Below are 16,462 nucleotides of genomic sequence, written 5' to 3'. Positions count from 1 at the left end.
AATGGTTGAGAAGACAACAAATTTTTCGCCCTTCTGCTGCTCCAAACGCTTAACCAGAACGGCCTAGGGAGAAAATACACATACCGTTGTAATCGGGCGAGTTTCTACTTTCAGATGCAATAGGAATTTTTGGGTTAGGTCAATCCGTTCGCGAGATATTGGAGTTTGAAGCCAAGTAATGGTTGAGAAGGCATACAATTTTTCGCAATTCTGCTGTTCCGAACGCTTAGCCAGAATGGCCTAGGGAAAAATACACATACCGTTGTAATCGGGCGAGTTTCTACTTTCAGATGCAATAGGAATTTTTGGGTTAGGTCAATCCGTTCGCGAGATATGGGAGTTTGAAGCCAAGAAATGGTTGAGAAGGCATAAAATTTTTCGCAATTCTGCTGTTCCGAACGCTTAACCAGAATGGCCTAGGGAAAAATACACATACCGCTGTAGTCGGGCGAGTTTCTACTTTCAGATGCAATAGGAATTTTTGGGTTAGTTCAATCCGTTCGCGAGATATGGCAGTTTGAAGCCAAGAAATGGTTGAGAAGGCAACAAATTTTTCGCAATTCTGCTGCTCCAAACGCTTAACCAAAACGGCCTAGGGAAAAAATACACATACCGTTGTAATCGGGCGAGATTCTACTTTCAGATGCAATAGGAATTTTTGGGTTTGGTCAATCCGTTCGCGAGATATGGGAGTTTGAAGACAAGAAATGGTTGAGAAGGCAAAAAATTTTTCGCAATTCTGCTGCTCTAAACGCTTAACCAGAATGGCCTAGGGAAAAAATACACATATCGTTGTAAGCGGGCGAGTTTCTACTTTCAGTTACAATAGGAAGTTTTGGGTTAGGTCAATCCGTTCGCGAGATATGGGACTTTGAAGCTAAGAAATGGTTGACAACACAACAAATTATTCGCACTTCTACTGCTCCAAACGCTTAACCAGAATGGCCTAGGGAAAAAATACACACACCGTTGTAATCGGGCGAGTTTCTACTTCCAGACGCAACAGGAATTTTTGGGTTAGGTCAATCCGTTCGCGAGATATTGGAGTTTGAAGCCAAGAAATGGTTGAGAAGGCAAAAAATTTTTCGCAATTCTGCTGCTCCAAACGCTTAACCACAATGGCCTAGGGAAAAAATACACATACCGCTGTAATCGGGCGAGTTTCTACTTTCAGTTACAATAGGAAGTTTTGGGTTAGGTCAATCCGTTCGCGAGATATGGGAGTTTGAAGCCAAGAAATGGTTGAGAAGGCATACAATTTTTCGCAATTCTGCAGATCCGAACGCTTAACCAGAATGGCCTAGGGAAAAATACACATACCGCTGTAGTCGGGCGAGTTTCTACTTTCAGATGCAATAGGAATTTTTGGGTTAGGTCAATCCGTTCGCGAGATATGGCAGTTTGAAGCCAAGAAATGGTTGAGAAGGCAACAAATTTTTCGCAATTCTGTTGCTCCAAACGCTTAACCAAAACGGCCTTGGGAAAAAATACACATACCGTTGTAATCGGGCGAGTTTCTATTTTCAGATGCAATAGGAATTTTTGGGTTAGGTCAATCCGTTCGCGAGATATTGGAGTTTGAAGCCAAGAAATGGTTGAGAAGGCATACAATTTTTCGCAATTCTGCTGATCCGAACGCTTAACCAGAATGGCCTAGGGAAAAATACACATACCGCTGTAGTCGGGCGAGTTTCTACTTTCAGATGCAATAGGAATTTTTGGGTTAGGTCAATCCGTTCGCGAGATATGGCAGTTTGAGGCCAAGAAATGGTTGAGGAGGCAACAAATTTTTCGCAATTCTCCTGCTCCAAACGCTTAACCAGAATGGGCGAGGGAAAAAATACACATACCGTTGTAATCGGGCGTGTTTCTACTTTCACACGCAATAGGAATTTTTGGGTTAGGTCAATCCGTTCGCGAGATATGGGAGTTTGAATCTAAGAAATGGTTGAGAAGACAACAAATTTTTCGCACTTCTGCTGCTCCAAACGCTTAACCAGAACGGCCTAGGGATAAAATACACATACCGTTGTAATCGGGCGAGTTTCTACTTTCAGATGCAATAGGAATTTTTGGGTTAGGTCAATCCGCTCGCGAGATATGGGAGTTTGAAGCCAAGAAATGGTTGAGAAGGCATACAATTTTTCGCAATTCTGCTGTTCCGAACGCTTAACCAGAATGGCCTAGGGAAAAATACACATACCGCTGTAGTCGGGCGAGTTTCTACTTTCAGATGCAATAGGAATTTTTGGGTTAGGTCAATCCGTTCGCGAGATATGTCAGTTTGAAGCCAAGAAATGGTTGAGAAGGAAAAAAATCTTTCGCAATTCTGCTGCTCCAAACGCTTAACCAGAACGGCCTAGGGAAAAAATACACATACCGTTGTAATCGGGCGAGTTTCTACTTTCAGATGCAATAGGAATTTTTGGGTTAGGTCAATCCGTTCGCGAGATATTGGAGTTTGAAGCCAAGAAATGGTTGAGAAGGCATACAATTTTTCGCAATTCTGCTGATCCGAACGCTTAACCAGAATGGCCTAGGGAAAAATACACATACCGCTGTAGTCGGGCGAGTTTCTACTTTCAGATGCAATAGGAATTTTTGGGTTAGGTCAATCCGTTCGCGAGATATGGCAGTTTGAGGCCAAGAAATGGTTGAGGAGGCAACAAATTTTTCGCAATTCTCCTGCTCCAAACGCTTAACCAGAATGGGCGAGGGAAAAAATACACATACCGTTGTAATCGGGCGTGTTTCTACTTTCACACGCAATAGGAATTTTTGGGTTAGGTCAATCCGTTCGCGAGATATGGGAGTTTGAATCTAAGAAATGGTTGAGAAGACAACAAATTTTTCGCACTTCTGCTGCTCCAAACGTTTAACCAGAACGGCCTAGGGATAAAATACACATACCGTTGTAATCGGGCGAGTTTCTACTTTCAGATGCAATAGGAATTTTTGAGTTAAGTCAATCCGTTCGCGAGATATGGGAGTTTGTAGACAAGAAATTGTTGAGAAGGCAAAAAATTTTTTGCAATTCTGCTGCTCCAACCGCTTATTCAGAATGGCCTAGGGAAAAAATACACATACCGTTGTAATCGGTCGAGTTTCTACTTTCAGATGCAATAGGAATTTTTGGGTTAGGTCAATCCGTTCGCGAGGTATTGGAGTTTGAAGCCAAGAAATGGTTGAGAAGGCAAAAAATTTTTCGCAATTCTGCTGCTCCAAACTCTTAACCAGAATGGCCTAGGGGAAAAATACACATACCGTTGTAATCGGGCGAGTTTCTACTTTCACACGCAACAGGAATTTTTGGGTTAGGTCAATCCGCTCGCGAGATATGGGAGTTTGAAGCCAAGAAATGGTTGAGAAGGCATACAATTTTTCGCAATTCTGCTGTTCCGAACGCTTAACCAGAATGGCCTAGGGAAAAATACACATACCGCTGTAGTCGGGCGAGTTTCTACTTTCAGATGCAATAGGAATTTTTGGGTTAGGTCAATCCGTTCGCGAGATATGTCAGTTTGAAGCCAAGAAATGGTTGAGAAGGAAAAAAATCTTTCGCAATTCTGCTGCTCCAAACGCTTAACCAGAACGGCCTAGGGAAAAAATACACATACCGTTGTAATCGGGCGAGTTTCTACTTTCAGATGCAATAGGAATTTTTGGGTTAGGTCAATCCGTTCGCGAGATATGGGAGTTTGAAGACAAGAAATGGTAGAGAAGGCATACAATTTTTCGCAATTCTGCTGTTCCGAACGCTTAGCCAGAATGGCCTAGGGAAAAATACACATACCGTTGTAATCGGGCGAGTTTCTACTTTCAGATGCAATAGGAATTTTTGGGTTAGGTCAATCCGTTCGCGAGATATGGGAGTTTGAATCTAAGAAATGGTTGAGAAGACAACAAATTTTTCGCCCTTCTGCTGCTCCAAACGCTTAACCAGAACGGCCTAGGGAGAAAATACACATACCGTTGTAATCGGGCGAGTTTCTACTTTCAGATGCAATAGGAATTTTTGGGTTAGGTCAATCCGTTCGCGAGATATTGGAGTTTGAAGCCAAGTAATGGTTGAGAAGGCATACAATTTTTCGCAATTCTGCTGTTCCGAACGCTAAGCCAGAATGGCCTAGGGAAAAATACACATACCGTTGTAATCGGGCGAGTTTCTACTTTCAGATGCAATAGGAATTTTTGGGTTAGGTCAATCCGTTCGCGAGATATGGGAGTTTGAAGCCAAGAAATGGTTGAGAAGGCATAAAATTTTTCGCAATTCTGCTGTTCCGAACGCTTAACCAGAATGGCCTAGGGAAAAATACACATACCGCTGTAGTCGGGCGAGTTTCTACTTTCAGATGCAATAGGAATTTTTGGGTTAGTTCAATCCGTTCGCGAGATATGGCAGTTTGAAGCCAAGAAATGGTTGAGAAGGCAACAAATTTTTCGCAATTCTGCTGCTCCAAACGCTTAACCAAAACGGCCTAGGGAAAAAATACACATACCGTTGTAATCGGGCGAGATTCTACTTTCAGATGCAATAGGAATTTTTGGGTTTGGTCAATCCGTTCGCGAGATATGGGAGTTTGAAGACAAGAAATGGTTGAGAAGGCAAAAAATTTTTCGCAATTCTGCTGCTCCAAACGCTTAACCAGAATGGCCTAGGGAAAAAATACACATACCGTTGTAAGCGGGCGAGTTTCTACTTTCAGTTACAATAGGAAGTTTTGGGTTAGGTCAATCCGTTCGCGAGATATGGGACTTTGAAGCTAAGAAATGGTTGACAACACAACAAATTATTCGCACTTCTACTGCTCCAAACGCTTAACCAGAATGGCCTAGGGAAAAAATACACACACCGTTGTAATCGGGCGAGTTTCTACTTCCAGACGCAACAGGAATTTTTGGGTTAGGTCAATCCGTTCGCGAGATATTGGAGTTTGAAGCCAAGAAATGGTTGAGAAGGCAAAAAATTTTTCGCAATTCTGCGGCTCCAAACGCTTAACCACAATGGCCTAGGGAAAAAATACACATACCGCTGTAATCGGGCGAGTTTCTACTTTCAGTTACAATAGGAAGTTTTGGGTTAGGTCAATCCGTTCGCGAGATATGGGACTTTGAAGCTAAGAAATGGTTGACAAGACAACAAATTTTTCGCACTTCTGCTGCTCCAAACGCTTAACCAGAATGGCCTAGTGAAAAAATACACACACCGTTGTAATCGGGCGAGTTTCTACTTCCAGACGCAACAGGAATTTTTGGGTTAGGTCAATCCGTTCGCGAGATATGGGAGTTTGAAACCAAGAAATGGTTGAGAAGGCATACAATTTTTCGCAATTCTGCAGATCCGAACGCTTAACCAGAATGGCCTAGGGAAAAATACACATACCGCTGTAGTCGGGCGAGTTTCTACTTTCAGATGCAATAGGAATTTTTGGGTTAGGTCAATCCGTTCGCGAGATATGGCAGTTTGAAGCCAAGAAATGGTTGAGAAGGCAACAAATTTTTCGCAATTCTGTTGCTCCAAACGCTTAACCAAAACGGCCTTAGGAAAAAATACACATACCGTTGTAATCGGGCGAGTTTCTATTTTCAGATGCAATAGGAATTTTTGGGTTAGGTCAATCCGTTCGCGAGATATTGGACTTTGAAGCCAAGAAATGGTTGAGAAGGCATACAATTTTTCGCAATTCTGCTGATCCGAACGCTTAACCAGAATGGCCTAGGGAAAAATACACATACCGCTGTAGTCGGGCGAGTTTCTACTTTCAGATGCAATAGGAATTTTTGGGTTAGGTCAATCCGTTCGCGAGATATGGCAGTTTGAGGCCAAGAAATGGTTGAGGAGGCAACAAATTTTTCGCACTTCTGCTGCTCCAAACGCTTAACCAGAACGGCCTAGGGATAAAATACACATACCGTTGTAATCGGGCGAGTTTCTACTTTCAGATGCAATAGGAATTTTTGAGTTAAGTCAATCCGTTCGCGAGATATGGGAGTTTGTAGACAAGAAATTGTTGAGAAGGCAAAAAATTTTTCGCAATTCTGCTGCTCCGACCGCTTATTCAGAATGGCCTAGGGAAAAAATACACATACCGTTGTAATCGGTCGAGTTTCTACTTTCAGATGCAATAGGAATTTTTGGGTTAGGTCAATCCGTTCGCGAGGTATTGGAGTTTGAAGCCAAGAAATGGTTGAGAAGGCAAAAAATTTTTCGCAATTCTGCTGCTCCAAACGCTTAACCAGAACGGCCTAGGGAGAAAATACACATACCGTTGTAATCGGGCGAGTTTCTACTTTCAGATGCAATAGGAATTTTTGGGTTAGGTCAATCCGTTCGCGAGATATGGGAGTTTGAAGACAAGAAATGGTAGAGAAGGCATACAATTTTTCGCAATTCTGCTGTTCCGAACGCTTAGCCAGAATGGCCTAGGGAAAAATACACATACCGTTGTAATCGGGCGAGTTTCTACTTTCAGATGCAATAGGAATTTTTGGGTTAGGTCAATCCGTTCGCGAGATATGGGAGTTTGAATCTAAGAAATGGTTGAGAAGACAACAAATTTTTCGCCCTTCTGCTGCTCCAAACGCTTAACCAGAACGGCCTAGGGAGAAAATACACATACCGTTGTAATCGGGCGAGTTTCTACTTTCAGATGCAATAGGAATTTTTGGGTTAGGTCAATCCGTTCGCGAGATATTGGAGTTTGAAGCCAAGTAATGGTTGAGAAGGCATACAATTTTTCGCAATTCTGCTGTTCCGAACGCTTAGCCAGAATGGCCTAGGGAAAAATACACATACCGTTGTAATCGGGCGAGTTTCTACTTTCAGATGCAATAGGAATTTTTGGGTTAGGTCAATCCGTTCGCGAGATATGGGAGTTTGAAGCCAAGAAATGGTTGAGAAGGCATAAAATTTTTCGCAATTCTGCTGTTCCGAACGCTTAACCAGAATGGCCTAGGGAAAAATACACATACCGCTGTAGTCGGGCGAGTTTCTACTTTCAGATGCAATAGGAATTTTTGGGTTAGTTCAATCCGTTCGCGAGATATGGCAGTTTGAAGCCAAGAAATGGTTGAGAAGGCAACAAATTTTTCGCAATTCTGCTGCTCCAAACGCTTAACCAAAACGGCCTAGGGAAAAAATACACATACCGTTGTAATCGGGCGAGATTCTACTTTCAGATGCAATAGGAATTTTTGGGTTTGGTCAATCCGTTCGCGAGATATGGGAGTTTGAAGACAAGAAATGGTTGAGAAGGCAAAAAATTTTTCGCAATTCTGCTGCTCCAAACGCTTAACCAGAATGGCCTAGGGAAAAAATACACATACCGTTGTAAGCGGGCGAGTTTCTACTTTCAGTTACAATAGGAAGTTTTGGGTTAGGTCAATCCGTTCGCGAGATATGGGACTTTGAAGCTAAGAAATGGTTGACAACACAACAAATTATTCGCACTTCTACTGCTCCAAACGCTTAACCAGAATGGCCTAGGGAAAAAATACACACACCGTTGTAATCGGGCGAGTTTCTACTTCCAGACGCAACAGGAATTTTTGGGTTAGGTCAATCCGTTCGCGAGATATTGGAGTTTGAAGCCAAGAAATGGTTGAGAAGGCAAAAAATTTTTCGCAATTCTGCTGCTCCAAACGCTTAACCACAATGGCCTAGGGAAAAAATACACATACCGCTGTAATCGGGCGAGTTTCTACTTTCAGTTACAATAGGAAGTTTTGGGTTAGGTCAATCCGTTCGCGAGATATGGGACTTTGAAGCTAAGAAATGGTTGACAAGACAACAAATTTTTCGCACTTCTGCTGCTCCAAACGCTTAACCAGAATGGCCTAGTGAAAAAATACACACACCGTTGTAATCGGGCGAGTTTCTACTTCCAGACGCAACAGGAATTTTTGGGTTAGGTCAATCCGTTCGCGAGATATGGGAGTTTGAAACCAAGAAATGGTTGAGAAGGCATACAATTTTTCGCAATTCTGCAGATCCGAACGCTTAACCAGAATGGCCTAGGGAAAAATACACATACCGCTGTAGTCGGGCGAGTTTCTACTTTCAGATGCAATAGGAATTTTTGGGTTAGGTCAATCCGTTCGCGAGATATGGCAGTTTGAAGCCAAGAAATGGTTGAGAAGGCAACAAATTTTTCGCAATTCTGTTGCTCCAAACGCTTAACCAAAACGGCCTTGGGAAAAAATACACATACCGTTGTAATCGGGCGAGTTTCTATTTTCAGATGCAATAGGAATTTTTGGGTTAGGTCAATCCGTTCGCGAGATATTGGACTTTGAAGCCAAGAAATGGTTGAGAAGGCATACAATTTTTCGCAATTCTGCTGATCCGAACGCTTAACCAGAATGGCCTAGGGAAAAATACACATACCGCTGTAGTCGGGCGAGTTTCTACTTTCAGATGCAATAGGAATTTTTGGGTTAGGTCAATCCGTTCGCGAGATATGGCAGTTTGAGGCCAAGAAATGGTTGAGGAGGCAACAAATTTTTCGCACTTCTGCTGCTCCAAACGCTTAACCAGAACGGCCTAGGGATAAAATACACATACCGTTGTAATCGGGCGAGTTTCTACTTTCAGATGCAATAGGAATTTTTGAGTTAAGTCAATCCGTTCGCGAGATATGGGAGTTTGTAGACAAGAAATTGTTGAGAAGGCAAAAAATTTTTCGCAATTCTGCTGCTCCGACCGCTTATTCAGAATGGCCTAGGGAAAAAATACACATACCGTTGTAATCGGTCGAGTTTCTACTTTCAGATGCAATAGGAATTTTTGGGTTAGGTCAATCCGTTCGCGAGGTATTGGAGTTTGAAGCCAAGAAATGGTTGAGAAGGCAAAAAATTTTTCGCAATTCTGCTGCTCCAAACTCTTAACCAGAATGGCCTAGGGGAAAAATACACATACCGTTGTAATCGGGCGAGTTTCTACTTTCACACGCAACAGGAATTTTTGGGTTAGGTCAATCCGCTCGCGAGATATGGGAGTTTGAAGCCAAGAAATGGTTGAGAAGGCATACAATTTTTCGCAATTCTGCTGTTCCGAACGCTTAACCAGAATGGCCTAGGGAAAAATACACATACCGCTGTAGTCGGGCGAGTTTCTACTTTCAGATGCAATAGGAATTTTTGGGTTAGGTCAATCCGTTCGCGAGATATGTCAGTTTGAAGCCAAGAAATGGTTGAGAAGGCAAAAAATTTTTCGCAATTCTGCTGCTCCAAACGCTTAACCAGAACGGCCTAGAGAAAAAATACACATACCGTTGTAATCGGGCGAGTTTCTACTTTCAGATGCAATAGGAATTTTTGGGTTAGGTCAATCCGTTCGCGAGATATGGGAGTTTGAAGACAAGAAATGGTTGAGAAGGCAGAAAATTTTTCGCAATTCTGCTGCTCCAAACGCTTAACCAGAATGGCCTAGGGAAAAAATACACGTACCGTTGTAATCGGGCGAGTTTCTACTTTCAGATGCAATAGGAATTTTTGGGTTAGGTCAATCTGTTCGCGAGATATGGGAGTTTGAAACCAAGAAATGGTTGAGAAGGCAAAACTTTTTTCGCAATTCTGCTGCTCCAAACGCTTAACCAGAATTGCCTAGGGAAAAAATACACATACCGTTGTAATCGGGCGAGTTTCTACTTTCAGATGCAATAGGAATTTTTGGGTTAGGTCAATCCGTTCGCGAGATATGGGAGTTTGAAGACAAGAAATGGTTGAGAAGGCATACAATTTTTCGCAATTCTGCTGTTCCGAACGCTTAACCAGAATGGCCTAGGGAAAAATACACATACCGCTGTAGTCGGGCGAGTTTCTACTTTCAGATGCAATAGGAATTTTTGGGTTTGGTCAATCCGTTCGTGAGATATGGGACTTTGAAGCTAAGAAATGGTTGAGAAGACAACAAATTTTTCGCAATTCTGCTGCTCCAAACGCCTAACCAGAATGGGCTAGGGAAAAAATACACATACCGTTGTAATCGGGCGAGTTTCTACTTTCACACGCAACAGGAATTTTTGGGTTAGGTCAAACCGTTCGCGACATATGGGAGTTTGAAGCCAAGAAATGGTTGAGAAGGCATACAATTTTTCGCAATTCTGCTGATCCGAACGCTTAACCAGAATGGCCTAGGGAAAAATACACATACCGCTGTAGTCGGGCGAGTTTCTACTATCAGATGCAATAGGAATTTTTGGGTTAGGTCAATCCGTTCGCGAGATATGGCAGTTTGAAGCCAAGAAATGGTTCAGAAGGCAAAAAATTTTTCGCAATTCTGCTGCTCCAAACGCTTAACCAGAATTGCCTAGGGAAAAAATACACATACCGTTGTAATCGGGCGAGTTTCTACTTTCAGATGCAATAGGAATTTTTGGGTTAGGTCAATCCGTTCGCGAGATATGGGACTTTGAAGCCAAGAAATGGTAGAGAAGGCAAAAAATTTTTCACAATTCTGCTGCTCCAAACGCTTAACCAGAATGGCCTAGGGAAAAAATACACATACCCTTGTAATCGGGCGAGTTTCTACTTTCAAATGCAATAGGAATTTTTGGGTTAGGTCAATCCGTTCGCGAGATATTGGAGTTTGAAGCCAAGTAATGGTTGAGAAGGCAAAAAATTTTTCGCAATTCTGCTGCTCCAAACGCTTATCCAGAATGGCCTAGGGAAAAAATACACGTACCGTTGTAATCGGGCGAGTTTCTACTATCAGATGCAATAGGAATTTTTGGGTTAGGTCAATCCGTTCGCGAGATATGGGAGTTTGAAGCCAAGAAATGGTTGAGAAGGCAAAAAATTTTTCGCAATTCTGTTGCTCCAAACGCTTAACCAGAATGGCCTAGGGAAAAAATACGCATATCGTTGTAATCGGGCGAGTTTCTACTTTCAGACGCAGCAGGAATTTTTGGGTTCGGTCAATCCGTTCGCGAGATATGGGAGTTTGTAGACAAGAAATGGTTGAGAAGGCAAAAAATTTTTCGCAATTCTGCTGCTCCAAACGCTTCATCAGAATGCCCTAGGGAAAAAATACACATACCGTTGTAATCGGGCGAGTTTCTACTTTCAGATGCAATAGGAATTTTTGTGTTATGTCAATCCGTTCGCGAGATATTGGAGTTTGAAGCCAAGAAATGGTTGAGAAGGCAAAAAATTTTTCGCAATTCTGCTGCTCCAAACGCTTATCCAGAATGGCCTAGGGAAAAAATACACGTACCGTTGTAATCGGGCGAGTTTCTACTATCAGATGCAATAGGAATTTTTGGGTTAGGTCAATCCGTTCGCGAGATATTGGAGTTTGAAGCCAAGTAATGGTTGAGAAGGCATACAATTTTTCGCAATTCTGCTGTTCCGAACGCTTAACCAGAATGGCCTAGGGAAAAATACACATACCGTTGTAATCGGGCGAGTTTCTACTTTCAGATGCAATAGGAATTTTTGGGTTAGGTCAATCCGTTCGCGAGATATGGGAGTTTGAAGCCAAGAAATGGTTGAGAAGGCATACAATTTTTCGCAATTCTGCTGTTCCGAACGCTTAACCAGAATGGCCTAGGGAAAAATACACATACCGCTGTAGTCGGGCGAGTTTCTACTTTCAGATGCCATAGGAATTTTTGGGTTAGGTCAATCCGTTCGCGAGATATGGCAGTTTGAAGCCAAGAAATGGTTGAGAAGGCAAAAAATTTTTCGCAATTCTGCTGCTCCAAACGCTTAACCAGAATTGCCTAGGAAAAAAATACACATACCGTTGTAATCGGGCGAGTTTCTACTTTCAGATGCAATAGGAATTTTTGGGTTAGGTCAATCCGTTCGCGAGATATGGGAGTTTGAATCCAAGAAATGGTTGAGAAGGCAAAACATTTTTCGCAATTCTGCTGCTCCAAACGCTTAACCAGAATGGCCTAGGGAAAAAATACGCATATCGTTGTAATCGGGCGAGTTTCTACTTTCAGACGCAGCAGGAATTTTTGGGTTCGGTCAATCCGTTCGTGAGATATGGAACTTTGAAGCTAAGAATTGGTTGAGAAGGCAAAAAATTTTTCGCAATTCTGCTGCTCCGAACGCTTAATCAGAATGGCCTAGGGAAAAAATACACATACCGTTGTAATCGGGCGAGTTTCTACTTTCAGATGCAATAGGAATTTTTGTGTTATGTCAATCCGTTCGCGAGATATTGGAGTTTGAAGCCAAGAAATGGTTGAGAAGGCAAAAAATTTTTCGCAATTCTGCTGCTCCAAACGCTTAACCAGAATGGCCTAGGGAAAAAATACACGTACCGTTGTAATCGGGCGAGTTTCTACTTTCAGATGCAATAGGAATTTTTGGGTTAGGTCAATCCGTTCGCGAGATATTGGAGTTTGAAGCCAAGTAATGGTTGAGAAGGCATACAATTTTTCGCAATTCTGCTGTTCCGAACGCTTAACCAGAATGGCCTAGGGAAAAATACACATACCGTTGTAATCGGGCGAGTTTCTACTTTCAGATGCAATAGGAATTTTTGGGTTAGGTCAATCCGTTCGCGAGATATGGGAGTTTGAAGACAAGAAATGGTTGAGAAGGCAAAAAGTTTTTCGCAATTGTGCTGCTCCAAACGCTTAACCAGAATTGCCTAGGGAAAAAATACACATACCGTTGTAATCGGGCGAGTTTCTACTTTCAGATGCAATAGGAATTTTTGGGTTAGGTCAATCCGTTCGTGAGATATTGGAGTTTGAAGCCAAGAAATGGTTGAGAAGGCAAAAAATTTTTCGCAATTCTGCTGCTCCAAACGCTTAACCAGAATGGCCTAGGGAAAAAATACTCATACCCTTGTAATCGGGCGAGTTTCTACTTTCAAATGCAATAGGAATTTTTGGGTTAGGTCAATCCGTTCGCGAGATATGGGAGTTTGAATCCAAGAAATGGTTGAGAAGGCAAAACATTTTTCGCAATTCTGCTGCTCCAAACGCTTAACCAGAATGGCCTAGGGAAAAAATACGCATATCGTTGTAATCGGGCGAGTTTCTACTTTCAGACGCAGCAGGAATTTTTGGGTTCGGTCAATCCGTTCGTGAGATATGGAACTTTGAAGCTAAGAATTGGTTGAGAAGACAACAAATTTTTCGCAATTCTGCTGCTCCAAACGCTTAACCAGAATGGCCTAGGGAAAAAATACAGATACCGTTGTAATCGGGCGAGTTTCTACTTTCACACGCAACAGGAATTTTTGGGTTAGGTCAATCCGTTCGCGAGATATGGTAGTTTGAAGCCAAGAAATGGTTGAGAAGGCATACAATTTTTCGCAATTCTGCTGTTCCGAACGCTTAACCAGAATCGCCTAGGGAAAAATACACATACCGCTGTAGTCGGGCGAGTTTCCACTTTCAGATGCAATAGGTATTTTTGGGTTAGGTCAATCCGTTCGCGATATATGGCAGTTTGAAGCCAAGAAATGGTTGAGAAGGAAAGAATCTTTCGCAATTCTGCTGCTCCAAACGCTTAACCAGAACGTCCTAGGGAAAAAATACACATACCGTTGTAATCGGGCGAGTTTCTACTTTCAGATGCAATAGGAATTTTTGGGTTAGGTCAATCCGTTCGCGAGATATGGGAGTTTGAAGACAAGAAATGGTTGAGAAGGCAAAAAGTTTTTCGCAATTTTGCTGCTCCAAACGCTTAACCAGAATGGCCTAGGGAAAAAATACGCATACCGTTGTAATCGGGCGAGTTTCTACTTTCAGATGCAACAGGAATTTTTGGGTTATGTCAATCCGTTCGCGAGATATGGGAGTTTGAATCTAAGAAATGGTTGAGAAGACAACAAATTTTTCGCTCTTCTGCTGCTCCAAACGCTTAACCAGAACGGCCTAGGGAGAAAATACACATACCGTTGTAATCGGGCGAGTTTCTACTTTCAGATGCAATAGGAATTTTTGGGTTAGGTCAATCCGTTCGCGAGATATGGGAGTTTGTAGACAAGAAATGTTTGAGAAGGCAAAAAATTGTTCGCAATTCTGCTGCTCCGAACGCTTAATCAGAATGGCCTAGGGAAAAAATACACATACCGTTGTAATCGGGCGAGTTTCTACTTTCAGATGCAGTAGGAATTTTTGGGTTAGGTCAATCCGTTCGTGAGGTATGGGACTTTGAAGCTAAGAAATGGTTGAGAAGACAACAAATTTTTCGCAATTCTGCTGCTCCAAACGCTTAACCAGAACGGGCTAGGGAAAAAATACACGTACCGTTGTAATCGGGCGAGTTTCTACTTTCAGATGCAATAGGAATTTTTGGGTTAGGTCAATCCGTTCGTGAGGTATGGGACTTTGAAGCTAAGGAATGGTTGAGAAGGCATACAATTTTTCGCAATTCTGCTGTTCCGAACGCTTAACCAGAATCGCCTAGGGAAAAATACACATACCGCTGTAGTCGGACGAGTTTCTACTTTCAGATGCAATAGGAATTTTTGGGTTAGGTCAATCCGTTCGCGAGATATGGGAGTTTGAAGACAAGAAATGGTTGAGAAGGCAAAAAGTTTTTCGCAATTGTGCTGCTCCAAACGCTTAACCAGAATTGCCTAGGGAAAAAATACACGTACCGTTGTAATCGGGCGAGTTTCTACTTTCAGATGCAATAGGAATTTTTGGGTTAGGTCAATCCGTTCGTGAGATATGGGACTTTGAAGCTAAGAAATGGTTGAGAAGACAACAAATTTTTCGCAATTCTGCTGCTCCAAACGCTTAACCAGAACGGCCTAGGGAGAAAATACACATACCGTTGTAATCGGGCGAGTTTCTACTTTCAGATACAATAGGAATTTTTGGGTTAGGTCAATCCGTTCGCGAGATATGGGAGTTTGTAGACAAGAAATGTTTGAGAAGGCAAAAAATGTTTCGCAATTCTGCTGCTCCGAACGCTTAACCAGAATGGCCTAGGGAAAAAATACACGTACCGTTGTAATCGGGCGAGTTTCTACTTTCAGATGCAATAGGAATTTTTGGGTTAGGTCAATCCGTTCGCGAGATATTGGAGTTTGAAGCCAAGTAATGGTTGAGAAGGCATACAATTTTTCGCAATTCTGCTGTTCCGAACGCTTAACCAGAATGGCCTAGGGAAAAATACACATACCGTTGTAATCGGGCGAGTTTCTACTTTCAGATGCAATAGGAATTTTTGGGTTAGGTCAATCCGTTCGCGAGATATGGGAGTTTGAAGACAAGAAATGGTTGAGAAGGCAAAAAGTTTTTCGCAATTGTGCTGCTCCAAACGCTTAACCAGAATTGCCTAGGGAAAAAATATGCATATCGTTGTAATCGGGCGAGTTTCTACTTTCAGACGCAGTAGGAATTTTTGGGTTCGGTCAATCCGTTCGTGAGATATGGAACTTTGAAGCTAAGAATTGGTTGAGAAGACAACAAATTTTTCGCAATTCTGCTGCTCCAAACGCTTAACCAGAATGGCCTAGGGAAAAAATACAGATACCGTTGTAATCGGGCGAGTTTCTACTTTCACACGCAACAGGAATTTTTGTGTTAGGTCAATCCGTTCGCGAGATATGGGAGTTTGAAGCCAAGAAATGTTTGAGAAGGCATACAATTTTTCGCAATTCTGCTGTTCCGAACGCTTAACCAGAATCGCCTAGGGAAAAATACACATACCGCTGTAGTCGGGCGAGTTTCTACTTTCAGATGCAATAGGAATTTTAGGGTTAGGTCAATCCGTTCGCGATATATGGCAGTTTGAAGCCAAGAAATGGTTGAGAAGGAAAGAATCTTTCGCAATTCTGCTGCTCCAAACGCTTAACCAGAACGGCCTAGGGAAAAAATACACATACCGTTGTAATCGGGCGAGTTTCTACTTTCAGATGCAATAGGAATTTTTGGGTTAGGTCAATCCGTTCGCGAGATATGGGAGTTTGAAGACAAGAAATGGTTGAGAAGGCAAAAAGTTTTTCGCAATTGTGCTGCTCCAAACGCTTAACCAGAATGGCCTAGGGAAAAAATACACATACCGTTGTAATCGGGCGAGTTTCTACTTTCAGATGCAACAGGAATTTTTGGGTTATGTCAATCCGTTCGCGAGATATGGGAGTTTGAATCTAAGAAATGGTTGAGAAGACAACAAATTTTTCGCTCTCTGCTGCTCCAAACGCTTAACCAGAACGGCCTAGGGAGAAAATACACATACCGTTGTAATCGGGCGAGTTTCTACTTTCAGATGCAATAGGAATTTTTGGGTTAGGTCAATCCGTTCGCGAGATATTGGAGTTTGTAGACAAGAAATGTTTGAGAAGGCAAAAAATTGTTCGCAATTCTGCTGCTCCGAACGCTTCATCAGAATGGCCTAGGGAAAAAATACACATACCGTTGTAATCGGGCGAGTTTCTACTTTCAGATGCAATAGGAATTTTTGGGTTAGGTCAATCCGTTCGTGAGGTATGGGACTTTGAAGCTAAGAAATGGTTGAGAAGACAACAAATTTTTCGCAA

This window comes from Ptiloglossa arizonensis, chromosome 10, assembly GCF_051014685.1.
Source record: "Ptiloglossa arizonensis isolate GNS036 chromosome 10, iyPtiAriz1_principal, whole genome shotgun sequence".
Lineage (NCBI taxonomy): Eukaryota > Metazoa > Arthropoda > Insecta > Hymenoptera > Colletidae > Ptiloglossa > Ptiloglossa arizonensis.
The sequence above is the reverse complement of the archived record's forward strand: the minus strand, read 5'-3'. Positions refer to the sequence as shown.